This window comes from Crotalus tigris, unplaced genomic scaffold, assembly GCF_016545835.1.
Source record: "Crotalus tigris isolate CLP2741 ecotype Arizona unplaced genomic scaffold, ASM1654583v1 scf7180000019189.1338056, whole genome shotgun sequence".
Taxonomy (NCBI): Eukaryota; Metazoa; Chordata; class Lepidosauria; order Squamata; family Viperidae; genus Crotalus; species Crotalus tigris.
The window spans coordinates 1,274,564-1,302,480 of record NW_024097425.1 but is presented as its reverse complement, the minus strand read 5'-3'; the positions used below and the strand labels follow the sequence as shown (position 1 = coordinate 1,302,480).

The 27,917-nt window shown below is 40.9% G+C and overlaps 1 long non-coding RNA gene across 1 annotated transcript; it reads left to right on the top strand.

Moving 5' to 3' along the window:
* LOC120315915 lies at positions 1-26,781 on the top strand. Its single transcript, XR_005558825.1, has 4 exons — positions 1-376; positions 17,006-17,031; positions 18,959-19,068; positions 23,417-26,781. It is a non-coding gene; the product is annotated as an uncharacterized LOC120315915 (long non-coding RNA).
* Positions 26,782-27,917: the final 1,136 nt, after the last annotated feature.

Here is a 27,917-nt window from a genome sequence, read left to right as displayed (position 1 = left end):
CAGAAGCCAAAGAATGACACAGTCGTGCACCATGGAAGGCAAAGGGCTGGTGGCTGAGCTGCAGAGAGCGGCTATCTGCCCAGCCTGCAGGGGTCACTTTAAGGACCCAGTGATCCTCGATTGTGACCACAGCTATTGCCGGGCTTGTATCACTCGCTACTGGAATGAGGAGACCGCAAAGGGAAATCAGGTGTTATCTTGCCCCCTGTGCAAGAAAGTCTTTGAGAGGAGGAACCTCCGCACCAATGTGAAGCTGGCTGTCGAAGTCAAGATCACTCAACACCTCAATGCCAAGACAGCCCAGGTACCCCTTGCCCCAAAGTCCAAGCGCCGCCGTGGAGGGTGGAGACCCACAACCAGCATCCAGAAAGAAAAGGTAGGTCATGGGTGAAAGGCTCAGCTGCCCTGGGAATGGTAGCAAAAGGATCTCTGATCATGCACAGTGTGTACTGCATATGCACCTCTCCCCATTAGATTTGGGTTTAGTGTTTGTAAGTTGAATATACAGTGTGGGGTATTCAAGTAAGTGTGTACACCAGAATAATTTTATCTCAAAATTGTACTGAGAAACAGGCTTTTGAGATATATTTGTTAGAATTATATTTCTTCCTCATCATCTTGCTACGATGCCCTGTTGTTATCAAAGTCATACACAATTTCTACTTCAAGCCTTCTCCTTTATGTGGTATGAAGCCAGCCACAGAAATTTAGAGGTTTATATCCCTTTAAACAATGGGAAATTAGACACTAATTTAATTTATGAAGCTTATCTCAGCACCAGGACTCAACGTAGAAAGGAAAATGGGCAAAAAAACTCAAGCAAACCTTTACCTGTTGTCCCGGTACTTGGAGACATCTTCCCAGCCAGATGTTCTCCAGGTATATGTGATCTCATATGCCTGGAAATGATGGAAACTGCAAATCCTATGAAAGCTAGAGGTGATCAGAATTGTATTTCTCACATCTGAAAGCACCAGACTGATAAAAAGCTGGTAAGGGAGGAAAACCTCCAAAAGACATGGATGTGTTCTGCTTGTTGGATTATGTGTGAATGAGATCATAAAATTAGATTCTTGCTAGTATCATGAAGATGTTTGTTATTTCCTCTCATGGAGGCTGATGGAAAAACTGAATTTGTGCTTAAGAACCTACTAAAGAAAACATACATCAAGACAATTATGCATCACTTGATGCTCTCCAGATATGTTAGACCACAATCCCATCGTCTGCTGAGTCAGTGTTGCCCTTTGTAATCCATACATCTGGAAAGTTTCAAGGGAAAGCCAAGGTGGTATTACCATGATGATGACACTTGCTTGAATATAACAAGGCAAAACATTAGTGGATTTACTCATTTGATTGAGCTTACTTTTCCACCAAATTTCAAAATGGCTAACGACCAACCCAGATACAAAATAAAAAGTTGAAAAAACATAAATTAAAGCCCAAGAGAAAATCAATTCACAAAGTAATTGACTATTTGTGGGCCTCACGTGAGGCTGGATTTTTTAAAAAATATTTTAATTGAATAACAAAAATTAAAAACATTGAACATGGTAAATCAGATTTGACATACATCACAGTTCATATTCACAGTTAACTACGAAAATGAACTGTGAAAACTATGTGAGGCTGGATTTGATGATATGATGGGTGGAAATCTGGGTTTGGGTTTCTTTCAATTTCAGTGAATAGGAGACACGGGAAAGGCATGCAATTGGGAACAGAGGGTGGCCTTTCTCTTTTACACCGTATTTTTGCTGAAAATACTCTCCAAGCTGCTCATGAGACTGCACAGACCAGATCAGGTTTTCTTTCTCCAAAGGTTGGGAAAACTGTAGCTTAACACAAGAGCAGTGGTTCTCAACCTTTTTAATGCCGCGACCCCCAACTGGTCGTAAGTCGAGGACTACTCAACCGGCCATAAGTCGAGGACTACTCAACTGGTGCAGCACCGTTTGCAGAATGGGACTTTTGGCGGGCTCAGCAGGGCAGAGACAGCCTGGACAATTCCTATTGGCTTTTGAAAGCCAATAGAATTAGACTCTATTCAAGAGAGTCTATTCTATTGGCTTTCAAAAGCCAATAGAATAAAAGGGAGTAGCACAGCTAAGGAAAAGGGGAAAAAAATGGCGGACTGCGTTGTTTGGCGACCCCCGTGAAATGGTCGTTCGACCCCAAATGGGGTCCCGACCCACAGGTTGAGATCCACTGCACTAGAGCTCCTGCTTTACATGCAGAAGATGTCAGGATGCCTAAGCAAAAGCCAGATCTAGAAGGAATGGAGGAAAATTATTTGGTTTCTTTCTTGGGGTTAGGATGAACTAATGGCAAAGACTATCCTGGGCTTCTTGGAAGAAAAGTAGAGTAGAAATGAACTAAGCAAGTCTCTTTCTTTTAATGAAGGGATAGGCAAACCGATGTCCTCCAGAGGTAATCAACTACTTCAAAATGACTGGAATACCTCAAGTTTCCTATCCTTGTTTCAGGAAGCATGTTTCTCTGTCCGCATTGTGCCTCCTGCATGTTTCATTTTTAGCATGGTTTACATTGTTTCTGCAATGTCTTCAGTAAAGTCATGTCACAATCCTGTGACAATCATGAAGTGATGTGAGCTTTTCAACTGGCTAGTAATTATTCTACCACATTATTCTGCAACATTTTTCACAAATCAGCATTGCCATCTTACCCTGCTGGTGTTGAAGGCACAGGAACACAGTCAAAGCAAGAGGTTAGCAATGCTAGGACTACTTTAGATAGATCACCTAGAAAGAAAATATCCCAACAAGCTGCAAAAGAAATGAGTAGAATAGGCATTTATGGAGCAGTAGTACTAAATATTGTTTAAGACAGATCTTGAACTAGAACTGCAGATATCTGAGAAATGAGGTCTGGCTTATATTTATTCATATGATTGCAATCTGAGATGCGTGCCTCAGTGGGAAAAACTTTTACAATTGTGAAAATAAGAAAGAACAGAGGTCAACAAGGATCGTTGTGGTTAGTGGAAGAAACTGATTAATACCCCAAAGCAGGTAAATAGAAGAGGAATGATTGCCAGAGTAAAAGGGAGAAAATATATTTAAACAATGCTAAATGGACATCTATGTATAGATCCTTCCGGAGTCATGTTCCAGTGTTCTTTCTTCTCTTAATAATATAATATATACATAACATAATGAAGTCAATGCTACAACCACACAAAATTAAAAGAATGATTTACTTTCTTGAACAAGGATATGTATGTGCCCCAGCAAGGATTTATGGATGTGCAAAGTCTGCTCTTAATTCATGTTCCCTGATGTAACCATCTATTTGCATTGGTGATGAGCTTAGTTTGCTTGCCAATCCAGGTTTCATTTACAACATCCTTTCATCTTGATTTCTACTTTGGATTTACTTTTTCCTGAAAGGGAAGCTCTGGCAACCTTCAACTTGCATCGACTGGTTAAAAAGAAGAGGCCACCCGACAAGATAATGACCTTCTTGATCATAAGCTTAATGGCAAAGAAGGCCCATTGGAAAGAGAAAGCCAACTGGCCGTCACCTTGAGTTATAATGGAAGGACCTTGTGCTGCAAGAATTGCCTTCATCTGATTCATCTTCTCCTGACTAAACCAGCCGTATCTTATCTGCTCTATCCACACATCCTTCCTCCCATCTTGCTTCACCTTCTCCTACATGGCAAAGGTGGAGGCTGGAGAAAGAGCTGCTTTGCAGTTCAAGGCAGACTAAGTATCAGGGAAACCTGACGGGAAGGTAGGAGTTGCAAGTTAGGGATGGTGACCTAGCTGAAACTGAGCTGTTTTCCAAAGAGAGTGACTGGATGTTGTCATTGTCTTTCGCACTGCTTAGCCATCCCAGCTCTAGGACTGCCTTTCTGAAGGACCTCTAGGGACAAGCGTCAAGCCAGCTGTCTGGCCCCAGTTTAGCCAACATTTTGGTCATTATTTTATTGATGCATGTAATGATTATTTATTGGTATTTTTTTTGTATGTTTGTGATCTACTTTGTAAGAGTTTCAGTGCTGTGGGACAAGCAGCTCCAAGGTCAGTCTGTTTATTGAGCATTGGAGTCAGTTGTCCCAAGAACCAGTAGGAACTTGCATTTTCTAGAGGAATAATGTCACCCATAGTTCTTTTGCTGAGAACAAAGTATTAAATTAGCCTTGCTTTTGAATATTCATCTTTAAAACTTGAAAACGCAGTACCTTCACATTATTAACAGCTATCCCATGCTTCAGAAACTTAGGGTGTCATAAAAAAACGCATTTTATTCTAGGTTGCCTAGCTAGCTATTCTGTTGGGTAAGAGGATTGCCTCATGCCTGGAAGGAGATTTGAAACCTAGCCTTTAAGTCAGTGGTTCTCAACCTTTTTAATGCCGCGACCCCCAACCCGTCGTAAGTCGAGGACTACTCAACTGGTGCAGCACCATATGCAGAATGGGACTTTTGGCGGGCTCAGCAGGGCAGAGACAGCCTGGACAATTCCTATTGGCTTTCAAAAGCCAATAGAATAAAAGGGAGTAGCACAGCTAAGGAAAAGGGGAGAAAAATGGCGGACTGCGTTGTTTGGCGACCCCCGTGAAATGGTCGTTCGACCCCAAATGGGGTCCCGACCCACAGGTTGAGAACCACTGCTTTAAGTGCTACCTTCTACATCACACTTTATTCTCCATTTCTTGATTAAATAGTTTGTTCTTTCAATCCCCAAGTGAGGATCATGTACAAGTTAACTAAGGCATATAATTTGGAGATATTTAGGGAGAAGAAATCCACTGAAGGTGTTGAGGGTTTTGAGCCTCTTATAGGATTTTATCTTTTTAGTAGGATTGTGTGTCTGGTTATACATTGGGGTTTTCTTCTTGTTTTCCTTGTTTTTTATTATTTTAATGCTGTACACCACCCAATGTTTTGGAGTTGTATGGCCTTCTAAATTGCTTCCTTAATTAATGCACGATAAGGTTCTTAAAATACCAGTTTTGCAGTGAGGTTCTACCATGTGTTTTGCAGCTCTCTGTGGCTAATTTTTTAAAGGGATCCCCTCATCTGTAAACACTGTCCATTACCTGAGCTTGATTCAAAGGAAACTTTCTTTTTATTCCTTTCTAGATCAGGGGTGGACAACAAGTTGCCTTCCAAACATTTAACTCCAAATCTCTCCATTCTAGCAGAAATGGAAATTGTCCATTGCCTAATCCCTGTCCTTAGACCCTGGTTTATAAAGAGGTTCCACAACTTCCTATTGCAATTTTGCTACAAAATAAGTACAAACATCCCAACGGCTAATATTCATAGATGGGGGGGGGGGCATTTGCATATAGAAGCTTCTAGGTGACATCCCTGGAATCTCACATTGAATGAGGTCAGGTAGAAGGCCCAAATGATTAGATCAAAACCAACCAAAAAGAATGCTGTCAGTTATATAAGAATGGTTTGTTTGAATCTTAGCATGTTGTTTGGATGCTATTACTGTGGTTTATAAGCCATGATTTATGGTTTACCGTGGGAAAATTGTGCTTTTAGCAAATTGCTGTTCAGGAAACCATGGTGCAGCACAATATGTGAATCCTATCAAGGTGTTCCTGAGGTTAATAACATGATGGGTTCCTCTGTAGCTTCTAAAGGTGGGAAAGACAAAAAGCCGACAACGGAAAGAAATAATGTGAAAAGATAGATGGTAAAAACAGGTCTAATAAAATAGCATGTGCAGAAAATTCATCTAAGATTAGCATTCCTCCTGCTAATGACTAATTTCTCGATCAGGCTGTCTGTCCTAGAGATGTTCCATATGTCTAATACTCATCTGCCAATGGTAGGGGGGGGGAGCACAGATGCAGTGGTTTGGGGCCATCTCTTGACAAAGAAGGCCAAATATATTAGCTGTTTTTTTTTTTTTAAAAGGAATGGAATATAATTTGTACAGATGACTGGATTCAGTTCAGCAGAGGTTTAGGGTCAGATAGGAGATTTCAGGAATGAATGAAGACAGATGTATCAAACTCAATGGCAGAAACATAGAAATTGGAAAATGGGAATTTGGGCACACACACACACACACACACAAATATGGAAATAGTAATGGAAATTAGGAAAATGGCAGACTAGGAGTCCCCAACTATAAGGTCCTGCCTCAACTAATCCTCCCAAGAAAGCAGAACTCTTGAAATAGGCATTATTGTCAAAAAGGAACTTTTATTGAGAGGCAGTGATAGTAAGAAAGTAAAACAAGATCTGACGTTTTCCCATGCAAAATGTTACATTTGGGGTTCAATGAGCATATTTGGAATTTTGAGATTATGCTATAGAAGCCCTTACCTATAAATGCCTGTTGTTAGGAATGAAATCATTTGCAAAACACTGATTTATCAGAATTATAGTTGCTACCCTGGTAGCCTGTAGCCAGTCACAGGACAATCCCCATCAACCTTTTTTATTTTTATTCTTTTCCAGACAGGAAACACATTCCCAAATAAAACAATGGAGTATAGCTATCCAGCATTATTATGGGCTAAGCTTATAGGGCCCATTTGGGGATTGAAACTTTTGGAAATACGGAGGCTAGTATTTTACATTATATCAACATCCTCTTTTTATTTACTGTAAGATGTTAAATGAAGAGGGGGCCTGATGAGTGACAATGGAGTTGTTACTAGGCATGCTGATGCTCCTGGCCATTACATTGAACATCCTACTAGAGGTTCAGTACCTCAACAGCGCACCAGGTTGGACCAGTGGTGGGATTCAGCCAGTTCGCACCAGTTCGGCAGAATCCATAGCTAATTTTTTGTTGCCCTGGCCCAGAATGGACTTCTGGAAGCGGCATCCACACAGAGGACCGATTGTTCACATATTTGAATCCCACCACTGGGTTGGACTTATCTATTCCAGGAGAACCAATAGGTAAAGCTGTTTGATGCTTACATTTTCAGCAGTCTCAGCACATTCCTGCTCAAGATGGTGTCTAATTTCAATAAATCAAACCGTACAAATGCAAAGTTATCTTCCTGCCCAGGATTTTGAATAATCTGACATGATAAGCCATAAGCACAGCATGATAATATGTCTGATTAGAGTCTCAAAATAGGCCAAAGGTGTTCTTTCCTATTTCCTATTTATGAAAATGTTCCTCCCTGAAAAGTAATATCAGGAAGAGATCTTTGCATATAGTGAAGGCACTGTTGGATGTGTACATGTAGAACATCTGTATTGCCAAAGAGACAAGAGTTGATGGGACTCATGAATAGGAGTTTTTCTTTGGATTGCCAGTGTTTATACTAATCACCTTTCAATATTAACCGACTTGTAGCTCGTCTTTCCTCCTTTGGGATAATACCTATCATCACATCTTATCTGTTTCCTCTGAACATTCCAAGAGACAACATATCATATGGATTTCATTATAATTTCCTAAGCAGAGATAACAGCCAGCAGGATAAACAAGAAAACTTTTGCAATAGATGAGCTGCTATCTCAAAACATGGCCCCTTGGTAACACGCGCAAGATGTCCAAGTTAAACACAAGCAAGATGTAAGTTTGAATTTACAGCAGAAATGGAAACAATAGTTCAGAAAGTTTATTTATTTCATATTACGCTGATACAGGGTGTTCAGAAACAAATCTCATTGGCTAGATTTGTACCATAGAGGAAACTAGATTATCTCTAGATCTCTTCTATTTCCACCCTTAATTATGAAATAAACCTGAACTGGAAAAAAAAAGTCAACGTCAGTGAAATTCAACCCATTTCCCCACACAATTTGGATGGTTTCATCTTGGGTTGCTATGGGACTGTGTTAAACCTCCATCTCTCACTGCAATGTATAAAAGCAGCCATTCTGTGCTGTATTGAGCGGTGTGGGCAGGAGGGGGAGGAGTGAAAGGATGTCACCTTGCAACCTTGCAAGGATGACACCTTGCAATACCACTTTACAATGCCTTGGTAAGGCCACACTTGGAATACTGCATCTAGTTTTGGTCACCACGATGTAAAAAAGACGTTGAGACTCTAGAAAGAGTACAGAGAAGAGCAACAAAGATGATTAGGGGACTGGAGGCTAAAACATATATAGAGCAGTTGCTGGAATTGGGTATGTCTAGTTTAATGAAGAGAAGGACGAGGGGGGGCATGATAGCAGTATTCCAATATCTCAGGGGTTGCCACAGAGAAGAGGGCAACCCAAAGCACCTGAAGGCAGGACAAGAAACAATGGATGGAAACCAATCAAGGAGAGAAGCAACCTAGAACTAAGAAGAAATTTTCTGACAGTTAGAACAATTAATCAGTGGAACAACCTGCCTCCAGAAGTTGTAACCGCTTCAAGACTGGAAGTTTTAAAGAAGAGAATGGACAACCATTTATCTGAAATGGTATAGGGTTTCTGCCTAAGCAGGGGGTTGGACTAGAAGACTTCCAATGTCCCTTCCAACTCTTCTCTTCTCTTCTCTTCTCTTCTCTTCTCTTCTCTTCTCTTCTCTTCTCTTCTCTTCTCTTCTCTTCTCTCCTCTCCTCTTCTCTCCTCTCCTCTCCACCTAGAAAGAAGATGTAGTGGGAGATAGAGTAACACCAGTTCTTGTAGTTCCTCTCATCCTCTGGTCCTGTAATCTGTCTCTCTGTCGCCTGTGCCCAAGAGATGAAGAATAGAGAGTGGATTAAAGCACTCTGTCTTTCTCCCATTAGATATATGATTTCTTTATCCATCTTAACAAGAGATCGTCTTACCAAAATTGATCAAATAAATGTAAATGCTACTAAGCTCCAACCCTCCTTTTTTTCTGTAAGGGCCTAAATATCTGGTTCTGCCAGTCGGCTTGGGGCCCCAGTGGGGGATCAGAGCAATGGAGGTGATTGAGTAATAATAATTGGTATGGTGTGTAGTCACAACAATTATCCTGCCAACTCTATCCTTCTGATAGCTGTATGTTTATGTTCACCAGCTGGTGAAAGATTTACTGCATGATGATAGGCAGGGATTCCCACCTGCCACATTGGCCAAATCTTTATGTAGAGACTCAGTTATTGGGATCACCTCTAAACTTGAACACCACTGTGGGTGAAATCATGAAAGAGCCACAGTTAGAATTCTCTAATGGGATTCTTACAAACCACATCTATTATCAGCTGGGACAAATGTCCTGGAGACCTGTTCTTTTGTGCTCAGCCTAAGACAGTGGTTCTCAACCTTTCTAATGCCGTGACCCCATAATACAGTTCCCCATGTTGTGATGACCCCCAACCACTTATACATCACCGGGTGCCAGGGGCGTGGCCAAAGAAAAGGGGAAAAAATGGCGGACAGCCTTGTTTGGCGACCCCCGTGAAATGGTCGTTCGACCCCAAATGGGGTCCCGACCCACAGGTTGAGAACCACTGGCCTAAGAGATATCTCCTAGAATTCAGGGGTGTCAAACTGGTGGCCCATGGATGTGTCACACACAGGCCACGCCCACCCCAGCTCCACAAGGGTAGAAAACTTTGCAATACATCATGATATGTCACATGACACGATTGAGTTTGACAGCTGTGTAGATGTTTGGGGTTCCTCAAAGGAAGAGATATTGCATGTGGACTGCAGAAGTCATTCAGGTTTGCTGTTGTTGTTGTTAGTTGCGAAGTTGTGTCCGACCCAATGGACAACATTCCTCCAGACCTTCCTGTCCTCATTATGGCTACTAGAAGTCAATGATGAGGTGTTTGCTGCCATCTGCTTAGGCCATCTGGATTTTACAACTCAGATATAGTAGCGTTGTCTGAAGTATGCTTGGCAAGGCAGATGTTGAAATAATCAGAAGTGTTTTCAGTTGGGAAGGCAGACCTATAACTGAGGTTATGTCCATCCACCTGTCCAGCTGTCCTAGTCCAGGTAATGCTCTTTAAATCGGCCACTCTGTTTTCAGCATAGTACCCAGAATCCATGAAGTTACTACGATGGGCAAGAACACCTTAGATAGGCACATTTAGAAAAAAAATATGGTGTAATAAGGAATGGCACATGCAGTGAGAAAAACAATTATTATGTTAGCTTACTTCCTAAATATAGGGAGTGCTGTGGCCTTAGCCACAAAATACACACACCCTGGTGTTTTGCACTAATTAGGTGTGCAGAATTATCACCACCTCTATATTCTGTTTTCCCTCTCATTCCCCAATCATTCTTTTTCAGCTTCCTTAACCAATGCATCATTTTTGTTAGTATAAGGAACCCAGAACTTCTTAGGTGCCTGACATACAGAATTCTTAGCAGCTGAGCTGGATGGAAATGACTTCATAGGGATGGTTGGAAGATACTGCAGAAAGAGCAAAGTGGTGAGGATGGTATGACACAATGGAGGAGGTTGAAGCTGGGCACGTGCATTGCTGAACGGAAGGATCTCAAAGGTGCCACCCACTTGGTGACTGATCACTCAAAGGCCAAAAATTAAGTAAGGTGGATCAAGGCCATGGCTGACATTACTCCCTGTCAGCTGGACTGCAGCCAGACCCTCCCAGTTCTCGGGAACGCACAACACTTAGGATGCCAGATCAGCAAGTTGAGTCATGTAGGTCTGGGCCAAAGCTTCATGCAAGGTATGATCCGAGACAGGTAGAAATTCAACAGGTAGAACAGAACCCTTTGCCTCCACAAAGAGGCAGGGATGGTAAATGCTGCATCTCTTGAATTTCTGGATGCTGTGTAAATGTTGAAGGGAAGAATTTTCTGTTGGAGAAGAACGGAGTTATTTCTTGCAGGTGAAAGGTGTTTTCATAGGGTAGATACAAGCTTTGGAAGAAGGAGAAGAGATATTTTTTGGAACCAAAGGAGAGGGTGGAAAGTGTTATCCCAAAGGTGCTTTTTCAAAAGGCAACTGGATTTTGTTTTCCCTTGAAGACATTTCGCTTCTTATCCAAGAAGCTTCTTCAGTTCTTCAGACCTGGATGACTCAGAATCTCCATAGACATGGAAACTGTTAGTTCCAACCTCCCCACATGCTGTGGTGCTCATCACCCACACATCCAACACCCCCCCCAAAAAACCTAAAATTATTTTTTTGTTTTTAATTAACAACATTCATTAAATGCCTACAAACCTCCAGCCTGGGCTTTGACAGCACAAAACCATGTTTTCTTTAGCTATGACTAATTTCACTACTGGGCTATAATTCATGGTTTACAAATCTCAATGCCTAAGATAGCATGTTGTAATCATCCTAAACCAACCAAACCAACCACATTATGCATTTCAACAATCGGCAGGTCCGGCTTTCTTGTTTACCTTGGATTGAAAGCTAAATTCAATCTAGGGCAGGGATCCCCAACCCCCAGTCCATGGACCAGTAGCGGGCCACAGCATGCCAGCAATTGGGCTGCACAAACAACAAAGCCCCATCTGCGAGATGCAGGCAGCACAAAAAATCACGCACTCTCTCCCCCAAACCGATCCCTGGTGCCCAAAAGGTTGGGGACCTCTGATCTAGGGCCAACTCAAACATAAGTGCTTTGGAGTTGGTGGTGATATGGTCTCTTTACCCAATACAGTTGGGGGCTACATTCACTACCAAGCCTATGAGATGCCTCCACCCTCCAGACATGCTTCAAACCCTCTTGTAAGAAAATTGAATTGATCACGGGTGGCAATAGGGGAGGAAGAATCAGGAACCTATGACCCAGTAAACCAAATTGTTTATTATAGCTGCTATGCTGATCTGTAAGGAAGGGTAAATAGCAAAGTCATCCATATGAGTTTATCCAAAGCATTCCAACATCGTGCTGTAATTTACACAGCGTCTGCCTTTTAGTTTATCTTGCCTTTGCAATGTAGAGGCAGTTCTCAACTTACAGCCATTCATTTAATGACCGAAGTTACCATGGCGCTGAAAAAAATAACTTATGATTGTTTTTCACACTTATGACCAATGCAATACCATCATGGTCATGTGAACAACATGCTCGGCAAGTGGCATGTATTTATGATAGTTGCTTGTCCTGTGTGTGTGTGTGTGTGTGTGTGTGTGTGTGTGTGTGTGATGTGATCACTTTTTGTGACCTTCCGACAAGCAAAGTCAATGGGGGAGCCAGAGTACTTAACTTAATAGCGCAGTGATTCACTTAACAACTGTGGCAGGAAAGGTCCTAAAATGGGGCAAAACTCACTTAACAACTTTCTCACAGCCGCAGAAATTTTGGGCTCAGGGGTGGTTGTAAGGTCAAGCACTACGTGTAGTAAGTTAAGGGTATATGAGCTCTGGTTCTGCCTTTGCTAAGGGCTGTTCAAAAAAGGGCCAATGCTTTGCTGGAAGCCCAGTATGTACTGTTTCATTTTTTGCAGGCTAATAAGATTATGTTGTATCTTCAAAGTGATTTTGGTTGCATTAGGTGAGCCAGGATTGACACAACAAATTGAATTTAGGACTGCAGCCTAAGGCATTGGCCTGCTTAGGAACTAATTTCGTCAGGAATGGTACTTTTTAAGATGGACAGAGAATCAAATTTGGCCATCTCCCTTTCCTTTCCTCTGTCTCCCCCACTTGGTGCCATGGACAATATATTGTAGGCCACAGAGGTTTTTTTTAGAGGTTGAAAATGCAATCATGGATAACAAAAACACGTGAACCGAGAAGCTTTCCTCCATTTCACAATGTTACAACTTGAGATGGTTTTGTGTATGTGTATGTATGTATGTATGTATGTATGTATGTATGTATGTATATATATATATACATACATGAAATTATTCCTGATATTTATTGAGGAGCCATCATCTGCTTCTATGCCATTAGGGTATTCTTTAAGCTTTCTCGTCCACTTGATAACTTTTGTAAAGTATTGTTTCATATAATGGTTTCATGCCTGTGTGCCGCCCAGAGCGGTGATGGAGTCATGGCTAATAAATAAGTAATTAACTATTGATGCATTGTTATATTAGTGCTCAGACTGGAAAGTCTGCTCTGAATGCATATGTTAATTGACTACTTATTATTCAGTCTTGTATGCGGATAAATTTTTTCTTCCCCCTCATTCGAGAACAACTGTAGAGCTCTAAACACAAAAACATTGCTTTTGAAAGGGTTTTTTTAAATTAAATAAACGAAAACTAACTATCCCCTTCTACTTCCATTACAAAAATAAATGAAAAACAGGAGGAGGAGGAGGAGGAGGAGGAGGAGGAGGAGGAGGAGGAGGAGGAGGAGGAGGAGGAGATGAAATCTCCACCTTGGGGTTTCAAAATTGTTACTACTTGTACTTATACAACTGAGAAGAATAAAACAATGAATAATTAATATTTGATATATTTCTCTAAAATAACATTTGTGCTAATGTGTGTGTGTGTGTATGTATGTATGTGTGTGTGTATGTGTGTGGAATTGGCTGTGTAAAACTGGGAACGGCGGTCTTTTTTATTAAAATTAAAAGTAGAACAAATCAGGACCAATGAAAGGCACTCAACAGACCTATGCTGAGCTGAGCTGTCCAAGGTGCCTCTAAAGCAGGGGTGTCAAACTGCCAGCCGTGGGCTGGATGTGTCATGGCAAAACCGCGCCCACCCTATTGCCGGCAATGGAAAATAAGTCACGATATGTCACGACATGTCACGTGACTTTGCGAATTTGACACCCCTGCTCTAAAGGGTGGTGAGGTTTTATGTTGTAATTTTTAATGTTGTAAGCTGCCAGGAGTCACCTAATTTTGAGTTGGGTGGCCATATAAATTTGTTTAATATATTTTATCTGCAAAACATCAGTTAAGTTTAGATTGACCTGGATTTGGGGAAAACTGTAGCTGATTCTAGGTAGGTCACTCAGCTTCCCTCATTTGTAAATCATTTCTCTGCTCTTGTTAATTTGGAAGCTATGATGACATGTCTAGATAATTCTCCTTACAAGGGGAAGCAAACACTCCATCAATTCCCCACTACAGTGCCTTCAAAGAATCAAAAATGTGACAATAGATAAGGATAAAGTCATGGTCTCATTTGATGTCACAGCTCTTTTCACATCCATAGACTCAGAATTAGCCAAAGAATCTATTACAACATTGCTCCATGGCACACCTGACAACCAAATACATGAAAATTGAACAGCCAGGATCAATGCAACAGAAAAACTTATCAACAAATAAAAAGTACACCTATGGGATCACCACTTTCAGGACTCATAATTGAGGTCATAATGCAATGTCTGGAATCAATAGCCCTCCCACAAATGAAACCCAAAATATGGATCAGATACGTAGATGACATTTTCATCATAATAAAAAAGACCAATTAGAGAACACCCAAAAAACCATCAACAACATCTTCAAAGGAATCCAATTCACCAGGAAAGAACAACTCATTGCCCTTCCTGGATATCCTGATCAGCAGAGACTATGAAGGCAAACTAGAAATACAAGTGTACCAAAAAAACCCACCCACATCAATCAAGTGCTCCACTACCAAGATAACAACGCATCCTCCCACAAGAGAAGCTGTTAAGAACTCTACTTAGATGAGCACAAACACATTGCAGCAACTCTGAACAGCAGAAAAAGGAAATAGATCATCTTTACAACATCTTTCAACAAAATGGATATCCATGCAACTTCATCATCAATCCAATATAGCATAACCCACACAGCCGGTAAAAAGGATAACACTGCTATTCATCAAAAGCATCTCAGAAACCAACATCAGACTATTACAACTACCTGGAATCAGCATAAGCACACAAACTAACTAAAGCCTTCTAAAAGTAAACCAAAAGACCCAGCAGCTGCAGGAGAAAAAACAGGCGTCATCTACGTATACAGTGTAAAGACTGCAACGGCCACTATGTAGGACAAACAAGCAGAAGACTAAACAGTCAAAAGATATGATGAAAACTTTTTAATTTCACAACATATGGACAGACTTAACCACAGTTTCAACTGGGAAACTGTAACCATCCTAGACCAAACCAAGTCCCCAAACGCTAGACAATTCCTGGCAGCCTGGCACTCTGACAAATTGGCCATTGACAGTCACATAGATAAACAACATCTACCTACTGTGCAAAAGAGACAATCAACAAGCAAAAAAGGCAACAAAAAGACCAAACACCTCCCCACCAGCAATCAGCAATCAGATGAGTATAGATTAACTCCTAGATTAACATCAGACCAACAATCAAGTAAACAATACCCCAATCAAGAAATTGCCAAAGAAGCCAACAGCAAACAGCCCAACCAAAGAATCGCTAAGGCCACCTCCACCAACACCGACAGACCAGGCCTCTTAGAATATAAACTGAGAGTAAACCCGACTCCTTATTAGCACTGATGATGTTACCTAGTTTGGATAATGAAAAGTCTATAAGGAAACAATCAAGCTGAGAGAACACCAAGGACTCCTAGAGAATTATCTTGCGTAGATTGGAGAATGGATCTTTCCAGGAAGAGCTGAAGAAACAAACTCTTTCCGGCTTCCACCAGTCCCTTCCAGCTGGGATTCTCTCCAGCTTTTCCACACTAGAAAGCCTCCCAGACAGGACTAGGACACTTCTGACCTTACCCTAAACCTGAAAATTGCTTCTTAAAATTATGCGCTCTCCTATGCTAAGTCCAGCGTTCTCCAATTGCTGCTCTGCAAATGGTTTGGGAATTGAGTCCCCAGCCTAGCTGAGATGTTCAAAAAGGCTTTGGGTAAGAATGCAACTATCATCTTTTATGTCAAACACGCATCTTATCTGGTAACCTAATTCCATTCAGTAGCCAACTTGCCTACTAGTGAGATGTGCTGAGTGTCAAAGCAAAAACCTTTGCTTGAGGTATTTCTGCAGTTCTTGTCATCTGTTGGTTCTCTCTGTCCTCCTTTACGAGTTTGTCTATTTACTATTAATAAGGCTACCAACTTAGTAAGCATTTGTTTGTTACATTCCTGCCTGCCCTCCTGAAGTATTTATTTATTTATTTAATAAGCTAATTTATACAGCACCCATCTCACCAAGCAACTCTGGGCAGTTGACAAATGAAAAGTGTACAGTTCCCACAATAGCCCGGTGAGAGGAGATGAGTTGAGCTTGAGTGAATGGCCTATTCATCTGGGGAGCTTCCATGGCTGAGGAGAGAGAGGTTTGATCTCTCCACTCCATCCAATACCTTCACTATTATATCCCTCTTGGCCTTTTGGGTGAGAGAGGAGGCACAGCCCAGAGCGCCTCAGCTAGCTTCTGCAGTTGAGAACCTGAGTCTCCCAAATCCTAGTCCAACACTTTCAATCACTCTACTATGCATGATCTTCACGTTATTCTAACTTGTGCTGCTGGTTTTCACCTACCAATATGTTTGAACAGCAGTTTTCTTTTCATCTTTGGCAAAGACAATGCAACTGGCTTGGTGGAAAGGAACTCTAGTTCAATATAGCCAGATAAGGGAAAGTTGTTGTCGAGCTGTCAGTTTGATATCCAAGCTTGTGATTTGGTTGCAAATGTTTCATCTCCATTTGGGGGGGGGGAGACATCTTCAGTGCATTTGCAACCAAATCGCCAATGACAAGGTAATAATTTAAAAGCTAACCAGCTGATGTGATGTAAAATGTATGATGTAATGTTGGGAATGACTCAGCTGGGTCTATATCCCTTTAAGAGCCGTTGTATAAAAGGAAAAGCTTTGCTGCTGTGTTCTCTCTCTTCTGTTTCCTGAGGTAACTGCTGTGTGTTGGAGACTGCTGTATTAACACAGGTATGTATATTGTTCCTGGTGTAAGATATTGTAGATAGTGTAAGATAAACCACCATTTAATATAGACTGCTGTTTACTGTGTTTACCCCTGGGTTACCTCAGCGCAATAAGACTGTGCATGCTCTGACAGCCAAGCTTGGAGATCAAACCAACATCCCAACTACCAACCTGAGCTACGAATATTCAAACACATTTCAAAGTTGTTGTCAACCCCAAAAATATCTTCCTGTGAGCTCTGTATTTGGCTTTGCCTCACTTCATCAACAGGTGTGCAAAAATAATCCTCTTTATGTACCTGTCTAACGCTACCTTCTTTCCCTGTCTCTTCCCAGGAAAGCTTCAGAGAATTCTGCAGCTGGTGAGTCACTATCTCTTCTTCTTCTTTTGGAAAAAAAAAACTTATAAAAGCAGCAATCAGGCTCACTCCCCCCCACCCCCTGAATTTATATAGTTGGTCCATGATGTATAAAGGGAAAACTTGGATCTCACCAGATGGATTCATTTATTTTATTGATTTTTCATATTTGTACGGCCACTCATCTCACAAGAGCGTGACTCTGAATGGTGTTCTAGAGGTAATTAAAAAAGAAAACCAATAAATACATCAAAACAGCCGTTATTAAAAACTGTGAAAAGCACAAGACCAAGAAATAAAATTAACTACAGACAGGAAATCATTGCAAGATCTCCCCTGTCCTCTGGGACCCTCTCTGACAAGTCTGATGGTATAGCCAGGTCTTCAGAAACTTGCAGATTCATATAATGTTAGCCTAAATTGTGGCTGTAAACATGTTGTATATGATTGTGTAGGGTTGTCTATGGTTTAAGATTTTATGGCAATCACAGCCATAATGGAATTGTGGGACAGAACTAAAATGAAGCATCATATGTGGTTAAAAGACTGTTGTGAAATCCTTATCTTCTTGTTTAGGAATAAGAGTAGATGTGCTTCTTAAATAAAGCAATGGCCAAGAACATAGCAGAGATAAGCAATATTTTTATATTCCAATACTTGTATACCTAGACAACACACTGTTCAATACAGAAATGGAATTTTTGAGATAATAGTAATAATAATAATAATAATAATAATAATAATAATAATAATAATGATAACAGACAGTAAGTGCCGCCTATGCAAAGAAGCTGAAGAAACAATGGATCACTTGGTAAGCTGTTGCAAGAAGATTGCACAGACTGACTACAAGCAGTGGCATGACAAAGTAGCAACAATGGTGCATTGGAAGATCTGCAAAAAATATCATTTGCCTGTAAGCAAAAACTGGTGGGATCATAAAATAGAGAAAGTCATAGAAAATGATAAAATTAAACTGCTCTGGGACTTCAGAATTCAAACAGACAAGCACCTGCAACATAACACCCCAGACTTAACAATTGTCGATAAGAAAGACAAAAAAGTCTGGATAGTGGACGTGGCAGTGCCTGGAGACAGCAGAATAGACGAGAAAGAACTGGAGAAGATAACAAAATACAAAGACCTACAAATAGAAATAGAAAGACTGTGGCAAAAGCAAGCAAGGGTAGTACCAATAGTCATAGGCTCCTTGGGTGCAATCCCAAAACAACTGGAGCACCACTTGAACACCATTGGCATTGACAAATTCGCTATTAGTCAATTGCAAAAGGCGGCCTTACTAGGAACTGCTTCCATCCTACGACGATATCTGTAATACCATCAAACATCCACATCTGCCTATCCCAGGTCCTGGGTAAGGACTCAATAGGTAGACAAAATGCCAAATCCAATCTGAACATCTGGCTGACTGTGTGATGATCCATAATAATAATAATAAAGGTTTTTTTTAATCTTGCCATAAGGATGGCTGGATGACCCTGTGACATTTACAAATTAATGGTGAAGAAGTGGCCACAAGGAGTTTCCACCAATGTTCTTTTCTAGGCTCAAAGTGTTAAAATCAGCTCTTGTTTCCTTCAGTTTCTGTGAATTTAAATTTAAAATTATTTTGTATTATGCATGCTACACTTATTCATGCTTCCCAAACGGTGAGCATTTAAAGCCAGTATTTCATGCATCTCTAGGACATTTTCTAAAACAAAATCCACATTTATGCTCATATACAGAGTTACCCTTAGAACAAGATTTACACACCCTCCCAGAGATTTTGTGTGAGTTTTCTGAAGATACCTTTCAGTGGAGAATGCCAAATCCAGTGCAGCCGTTCATCCAGAGGTACAGCAGGCACCCCCATTTTTAATGCAAGTAACGTTGCTGTTTCTGAATTAGTCCATGATTTCTTATATAGTTATGGTGACTTGGCAAAATCCCCCTGCCCGAAGACTGATGGCTGGAAAGAAGCAAGGCCAGAATAGTGAAAGCAACACAGAAAGAACAAACAAAGCTGCTTTATACCAGGTCAGACTTTTTTCTAGCTCAAGGTGCAGCACTGGGGATTGATGCATGCATTCCATAGGGTCCTGCAAAGTTCTCTCTCTCTCTCTCTCTCTCTCTCTCTCTCTCTCTCTTTCTCATCTATTTCATCTATCTAATCTAATTTATTTTCTGTCCATCTCATGGTTCAGGCGACTCTGAAAATATCATTTCCCCATCACATGGGATTTTTCTAAAAAGAGTTTCCAGAGGCAGAATCTGGAATTGTCTGCATCCAAAGTCAATGGCCTATTACTGTCACTGGGCAGGATTCACATATTGCGCCAAGATATCATGTGGTTTGTTGGTGCGGGCTAAGCGTGAGGTATGAGCTCAGCTATTGTGCTTTGCAAACAGTGATTTATGATTTAACACATTGTACGTACCGCTTATTTTATAAATCATATTTAAAGCAAAACATAGTGTAAATGCAATGTGTAACCTTCTCTACAGTTGGGTGATTCTTATGCCAGGTTAGATCTGATTCATGCATCACATATATATAAGCTATAATTTGCTTAATAATAATAATAAAGTTGGAAGGGACCTTGGAGGTCATCTAGTCCAACCCCCTGCTCAGGCAGGAAACCCTATACCATTTCGGACAAATGGCTGTCCAGTCTCTTCTTAAAAACTTCCAGTGTTGGAGCATTCACCGCTTCTGGAGGCAGGTTGTTCCACTGGTTAATATGGTTTAATGAATAGTTGACCCAACAAGCAAGGCATACATTGTAGCTTACAAGTTGTAACGGCTGAATTCATACATCGTACTAAACATAATGTGAAAATGACTGTGGGAGACAGGAGGAAGAATTGTAGCCTAGATAATGTTCTGATCAATCAAGTCTGATACTTATAAAGGAGAATATGTGTAGCTCAGGGTTGAAATGGGGGGTCTTTGGTGCTCTCCGAGCATCAAGGACCCCTCAAATAAAATCTTGACTCCAAAGGAAGAGTGGGGGTGGACCTCCCTTAGGTTTTAGAGAAAATAAAAGTAAGGGAAGGAAGAGGTACTTTGAGATTTGCAGAAGTGATGCCAGTCCTTTGGGGTAGTTCAGACAGGAAATACCAACCCTGAGTATTAACACTGCCTTTATTGTAAGATTATAGTCACAGAAGCTTGCATATCTCAAAGTATCTCTCTCTTCTCTTACTTTTCTCCTGAAAAGGAAGGAGGGCCCCTTGTGAGATGCCTTCTCCATCCTCACCTTTCCTTCAAACTCAGACATTGTTTGTTGTCTAGATCAGGGGTTCTCAACCTTGGCAACTTTAAGACTTGTGGACTTCAACTCCCAGAATTCCTCAGCCAGCTGCTGGCTGAGGAATTCTGGGAGTTGAAGTCCACAAGTCTTAAAGTTGCCAAGGTTGAGAACCCCTGGTCTAGATAGTGGTTCTTCTCCTGTCTTCCAAGGTCATTCTCACATGCCATTGTATCCAGTGATTTTTTTAAAAAAATCCACATAATTGCTTAGCGATTTGTGAACCCATTCTGGAAGGGTTTTATTTTACAGTTTTGGACAACATAGTATATAGGAAGTGCTTGGTATCCTGCCAAGCTCTTCATCTGTGTAACTCAATATTATCAACAATAATTCTGAGTCCTTAGATCATAGCGCCACCAGTTCCAGGTAGCATAGCTATTTGTAAAAAAATGATGTGGTTAGGAATCTCTCAACTGGGAAAAAAGTATTCTCCAGGTCTCCAGCAGAAAGATTTCACATCATCGCCCACCTAATCTGCTTTATTTAACAAGCACAGCTAAAATCTGTAGTGTCCTGCTTTAAAAAAAATGTGCAGTTAGGAATCCTGCCTTTTGTGGAAACCGGAAATATTGATAAACAAGATTTATTGAATACTTGCAAAGACTGCATCCTTACAAGTCAGGTGATGAGCCGAAGTGGCGCAGCAGTTAGAGTGCAGTACTGCAGGCCACTTTAGCTGACTGTGTTCAGCAGGTCAGCGGTTCAAATCTCACCGGCTCAAGGTTGACTCAGCCTTCCATCCTTCCGGGGTAGGTAAAATGAAGACCCAGATTGTTGGGGGCAATGTAAATATATATATACATTGCTTACTGGTGTACACCGCTTAGAGAGTGCTTGCATTTAAAGCGGTATTTAAGTCTCATAAATAAATAAATAAATAAATAAATAAATAAATAAATAAATAAATTTACTAAATTAATTGCTTGCTGAATTAAACAATGAACTGAGTTTGGACACATGGGAGCAGAGCTGGATCCACAGGTTGAAATGTTGGAGGACCCATTTCTCATCTTCTAGAGATCTTCTGGGTCTATAAACTCTACCTCCACCTGCTTTGATGGTCAAATCAGACATTCTTGTCACTATTACCTATCTTCTACAGAAGGCAGGATCTTGCACCCCCCTGTCAATCTTATACAGAATAACAGAGTTGGAAGCGACCTTGGAAATGTTCTAGCCACCTCCTGCTCAAGCAGGAGACCCTGGCCTATACCATTTGAGGCAAATGATTGTCCAATACAGGTAGTCCTTGTTTAATGACCAAATTGAACTAATCTAAAGAAAAGAAGAAATAGGGGAGACACGATAGCAGTGTTTCAGTATCTGAAGGGCTGCCACAAGGCAGAAGGGGTCGGGTTGTTCACCAGAGCACCAGAGGGAAACAATGGTTGGAAACTGATCAAGGAGAGAAGCAACCTGGATCTAAGAAGAAACTTTCTGATAGTGAGGACAATCAACCAGTGGAACAGCTTACCCCCAGAAATCGTGGGCGCTCTATCACTGGAGATATTTAAAAAGAGACTGGACAATCACCCGTCTGAGATGGTATAGGTTCTCCTGCATGATTGGGGGGCTGGACTGGAAGACCTCCAAAATTCTATTCTATTCTATTCTATTCTATTCTATTCTATTCTATTCTATTCTATTCTATTCTATTCTATTCTATTCTATTCTATTCTATTCTATTCTATTCTATGCAGCTAAGATGGCGATGACAATGTAACTTTACAACCAATCCTTTACAGGTCTGTAAAGAATAGGAAAGCTCAAGTAACATCACTAGCACAATTGTGGTTTCACTTAATTGTAGTTGCCAAATGAGGACTACCACTATGTGAGAGAAATAGGGCCTCACAGTTGACAAAAAGTGGAAAAAAATGGGAAAAGTGTAACGAGGTTGGAACTAGAAACACCAAGCTTCTTCTTTTTTGTTTGAGGAGATAAGACTAATCTCAAAATGAATCAAACTTTATTTTAAAAAGGAAAAGAGAGAAAGTACGCACTGCTTTTTAACCTTGAGTAGTTACTCACAAAGCATTCAATGATGAAGAAAATCAAAATATAGGACGATTGTATTTGTTCATACATAAAAGTTATTAAATCTTGGCTATTTCAACAGGCCTTTGAGGAAAAATGATCTAAGAGGAATACATAGGACATGACTCATTGACATAAGAATATTTTATTACTTATATTATTTATTCTTATCATTTGTTATTTTAACCTTGTTTACACATGATTAGAATCAGTGAATCAGTCACAATCAGTGAATGATTGGAGCAGCATGTAAGCTAAGTGGCATGAATAAATAAAACTGATGAAAAAGATTCCAAGTTGAATAAAAACACATAGTGATTGAGCTTGTATAGAGACAGTAGATACTAGAAATAGATTAAATAAATTTAAATAAACAGAAAAACAAAGTAAGCACAATTTTAGGGTTGTTTTTTTTACTTCTCTACAGAAAGGATGATTTTGAAGAGGTATTACCTCTATGTCAATTTGTTATAGCACCTGGAAAATCTTTCTTCCTATAAATTCCAGCTTTAATGAGAGAGTGGTTTTGAATTGTCTTTCTCCCATGTCTCCATTTCAGCTCAGCTCCTGGTTTGTCTTTTTCCTGTTAGAACATTGTTTAAAATTTCCAAAAGAACAAAAACTTTCCTACACGGATAGGGAGAAATTATGGGGGAATTATTTGGCTATGTGATAAATTGGCCAGCTCTTCTGAGGAGGGTTCTGCTTGAGACATGTGTAATGTGTATTTCTTTGGCTGGGGAGTGGCTGTCAATCCTGTGAATGCAAAGTGATGTCACAACAGCATAATATATTGACCCATAACACTCAGCTACTAAAAAACAAAATGAGGTTAACACTAACCAAGCTTCACCTAGATTCAAATGCAGATTAGCATGGTATGAATGTGCCATATCATCAGCTTACATGCCAAAGAGCAACCTCTCCTATGAACAGCCTCTGATTCTCCACTGAGACATTGGCACAAAACAATAATGTGAATGTTGCTGTTTCCATTCTTTCCGATTTATACTTTATTTTTTCCCTCTCCATAGCTAATGTTTGGAACCTTCACCACCCATTTTCACCTGAATATTCAACCAGAGCTCTTCCAAGTGACTCCCTCTGGTTTCCAAAACCCACTGCATGGAAAGGATGGAGAAATTAATGTTGCTGCCAGTCCTGAATTCTGGACACATTGAGAAAAAAATGTCCTTTGCAGATGCCTGGAAACCTCTGGACTTCATTTCTTCATATCCTCTTCAACCGAACCTGAACAGTAGAACCAAATTTCAGGATCGAAGTTGCCTCTACTTCAGAAGTTCCACCCATAACTGAGCAGACCTGATTTTTGGATGAGTTCACTTAAGAGAAAAAGCCTTTACTTTAAGGCCAAAACTTGGGAGCTCTAACCTGAACTCTGGAAAAATCCCCCTCTGCCTCCTCCAGACCTCACTAGATATGGGTGACATGACAGAAAGAAGCTTGTGGGCTTTTGTTTTTAGGTTGCTGTTGAATCTAGACTGAAAATTAACCCAGAGAGGGGAAACTGATGTCAGGCAAGGATTGGCACTGGAGCTGCAATCCTGCAAAACAGAGAAAGGTATATAATGCAATTTCAACAAACCTGCCTGGCATCCCTGTCACAGCTACCAGGAGCAATCCCAGTCAGCAAAAGGCTGTAAAGTATGAAATTTTCCTGTAAACTGGCAGAATACTGTGGGTGATATTTCTTTCATCTTCTCTAGCAAAAGGCAGGAAGAAGCTCTTTTATAAAGTCTCCTGGGTCAAAGCTGGCGCTTCTTGAGTTAGTTGTCTACCATTTCACTCCCAGAATTCATTTCACTGGTCACTTTCCTCCATCTTCTTTCCTGACGGAAACTCTGTTTCCACCTTCTGCATTCACGGAATGAAAGTGGAGGTTTTCGAACCCTACTCAAGGCAGGAGACCTTGTACTATCCCGGCCAAATGGCTGTCCAATCTTTTCTTGAAAACCTCCAGCCATTGAGCACCACACCTCCAGGAGGCAAGCTGTTCTTTACTTTAGTACACCAAGGACACCACAGTGTGGATAAGGGGTAACCTGGTTTGTTTGTTGCTTAGCAGAATGTGCAAACCGGGCTTCAATGGCCTCGTTCCACAAACAAGAACAAATACTGAGTACTATTCACAAACCCATTCTATGCCGATCATTGAGGAGCAGCACAAATGAGAGCATTTTTGGCTTGAAATAAAATTTTGCTGAAAATCACTGTACAATCATTCCTTAAACCACCAACAGGTGAAAATGTTAGGACTTGAGGGGAAAGAAATGTCACTAATGTCAACCAGTTCTTATAAAGTTGAGCCAGAGCCTGCTTATGGGGAAACCTCTGGAGTGTTCTACCTTTGTTCCCCTTTTTTAAAAAAAATTAAAAATGAATTAACAAGATTTCTTGTTTCCCTACTGAATGGTACGCATGTGCACGAATAAGGAGGAGACTGCACTACCATCACATAGTTAACACTGCATTGTTTTTATTTTATCTGTAATAGAGTGATTTTTAATTTGTGCTTGACTGTAAATGTATTCGGGTCCTTCATGGTACTTGGCTGAATGTAAAATCAAGAGCAAATCAAAAGGCTGACCGCCAAGGCAACTAGTGCATCTTCTTGCAGGAGGCGTTGGACTGGAATTTTCAATAATAATAATAATAATAATAATAATAATAACAACAACAACAACAACAACAACTTCAAGTGTAAGCTGTGGAGTCAATCCTTGTGCAGCATTTAAATGATTTGCCTCCCCCCAATATCAACTGTGAAGGACATACAATACTTGATGCAAGCCATCAAGAGACACTAGAGTTTAGACTGTGCACAGTAGAAATGGGGAGAATAAATCAATCTGCAGAACAATACAGATCAGAAATCCAAAATACTGATTAGAAATGTTGCCATCTTTGTAGTGCTCCTGCTTTTCTAATAGCAACACAATCTAAGTAGTCCTTGAACTTACAACCATCTGTGCTGAAAAAAGTGACTGACAGTCTTTGCACTTAGGTTGTAGCGTCCCTATAGTCACAGGATCAAAATGTACTTGGCCACCGGTTATGATGGTTGCAGTGTCCTGGGATCCTATGATTGCCATTTGTGGTTTTTCTAATTGACTTCCAATGAGCAACGTCAATGGGGGAAGCCTGGTTTGCTTAACAACTGGTTTGCTTAACAATTCGCTTAAGGATCGCAGCAAAAAAAAAAAAAAAAATAGAAAAAATTCTTTAGTGACAGAAGTTCCAGTCCCATGTGGTTGTATGTTGAGGACTACCAATAGTAAAAATGGAATCGGGACTAGGTTATAAAAATGGGGCTGGAAAAGGAGAAAAGTGCTTTCTCTGATTGTGCAGACACTGTTTTTTCCTTCATCGCCACCCCTGATATTTCTAGTAGCAGCTACCAAAAGTTTTTCACAATTTCTTTAGGAAAGGATGCTGTAGTTCAGGGATCTTCAGACTTAGCCCTTTTATGACTTACGGACTTCAACTCCCAGAATTCCTCAGCCAGGCATGCTGACTGAGGAATTCTGGGGGTTGAAGTCCACAAGTCATAAAAGGGCCAAGTTTGAAGATTCCTGCTGTAGTTCAACACACAGGACTTTTTCTAGAAAGCTGATAAATCATTTTTTAACAGCTACAGAAATGAAGAAACAACGTAGGTGTTCATTCTACAGAACTATCCGTGTTTCCACGAAAATAAGACCAGGTGTTATTATTATTATTTTGCCTCCAAAAAAGGCACAAGGTCTTATTTTCGGGGGGGGGGGGTGTCTTTTTTATTCACCTTCTGCACTGACAGTCCTGCCCAGCCCATCTACTTCTGTAGCTGAAGGAGTAGTTTCATCCTGCAGCTGCATTCTGGCCTGCATTTCGCAGTCTGGCCTTTCTGGAAGGCTCTGCAGCCGAGGACTGAGCTATGAATTCAATCTATGGCTCGGTTCTAAGCTACAGTGGCCTTTCCAGAAATGCAGGCCTGACTGAGAAATGCAGGCCTGGCTGCAGAAGACGCCTCAGAAGAGGTGGGCTGGCGTGGAGAGGCCTGGCTGCAAGGTATGTGGGTGTGGGGCGCGTGGGGAAGCTCCACATCCCCACCCCTGCCCTAACTTGATTTTTAAGTGTGTGCCTCACCCCAAAACTAGGGCTTATTTTTGGGGTTGGGCTTATATTAGGCCCACCCCCAAAATCAAGCTAGGGCTTATTTTCAGGGTAGGCCTTACTTTCAGGGAAACGGTATGTAAATATGGAATTGTTTCAATTCACTTATTCTGCAGTTGAGCCAAGCCAGAATGCGGTTGGTGTGACTGTGGCTTAATGCCACGAACCTAGTCATTTGTATCATATTTAAGAAATCTTCATTAAAAGAGAATATGGTTTAACAGAATGTGTGAAGCCAGTCAATATATTTTATCTGATATGCCATTGCCATCTTGACATGTAAACCTACAGGGGAGAGGGGTTAAGTTAGACGTTTAGAGACCAACTGTTTACCCAGCTGGATTTATACACGTTTGTGGAGGGGCTGGTCCACAGAAGCAAAGGCCTGATATTTATGGGAGATGTGATCTGCTAAATATGGGAAAGCACAGCAGATAGTGGCAGCACTTAATCAACCTTGGCTAACCCAAGAAAGATCAGCAGGCTCAGGCCAGGTTAATACTTGGATAAGAGACCACTAGAAACCTCAGGGCTAGAGGCTAAACGGAGCACTAAAACCATATTCAGGAAGAAAGCAATAACAAAAAAAAAAAAAGTCCTTCCAAGCACATGCCAAGATAAATGACATGAATACACCCATGGAGTCAACAGGAGATGAGCTCAACTTCAGGGAGCCTTGACCTTAACTCACTTTCAAGTACGGGGAAAACAAGTAGAAAACCTCCTGTAACAAATTCACCTTCTCCTCCAATTATAATGCATTGCTAAAAGCCCCTTCAGGCAAAGCCCAGATTCAAATACATCCCAGAAGTTGGGGCCTGTTCAAATACCTATTTAATTGTTCCTACACGAGCGTGGTCTCTTTGCCTCAGCATGCTGGAATGATATATTATAAGGCAGATGACAACCCGATTACAGCCAGTTTCCATCCAATGTTGGCATGGAGGCTGCTTGGAGAATGCAAAGGCATCACTTGCGCAAAACACTGAAGATTTCTCTTGAAACCACAGCGTCTTCTTTTCCTCCCATTTCAAGGAGGGGCTCTTGTCACTTTAAACAACAGCTCTGTTTCTAAAATATTACAGATTGTCCTCGAGTTATGACTGTAATGGAGCGTGCCTATCACAGTTGTAAAGTCGTGACAGTCAAAAATCAGGGTCACTCCTTTGACTGATCCAATTTTTACAATTTTTGTGGCTGCCATTAAGCAAACAACGCGGTTAAGTGAACCAGTGGTTCACTATGGGCTGGTTTTTGCCAAAAAGTGGAAATAAATTTCAGCAAAACCATCACAAAACACGCTCACATCACCTCGGCACATTGCAAACAACTGCAAATGCAACCAGGTTGCTGAGCGCTCAG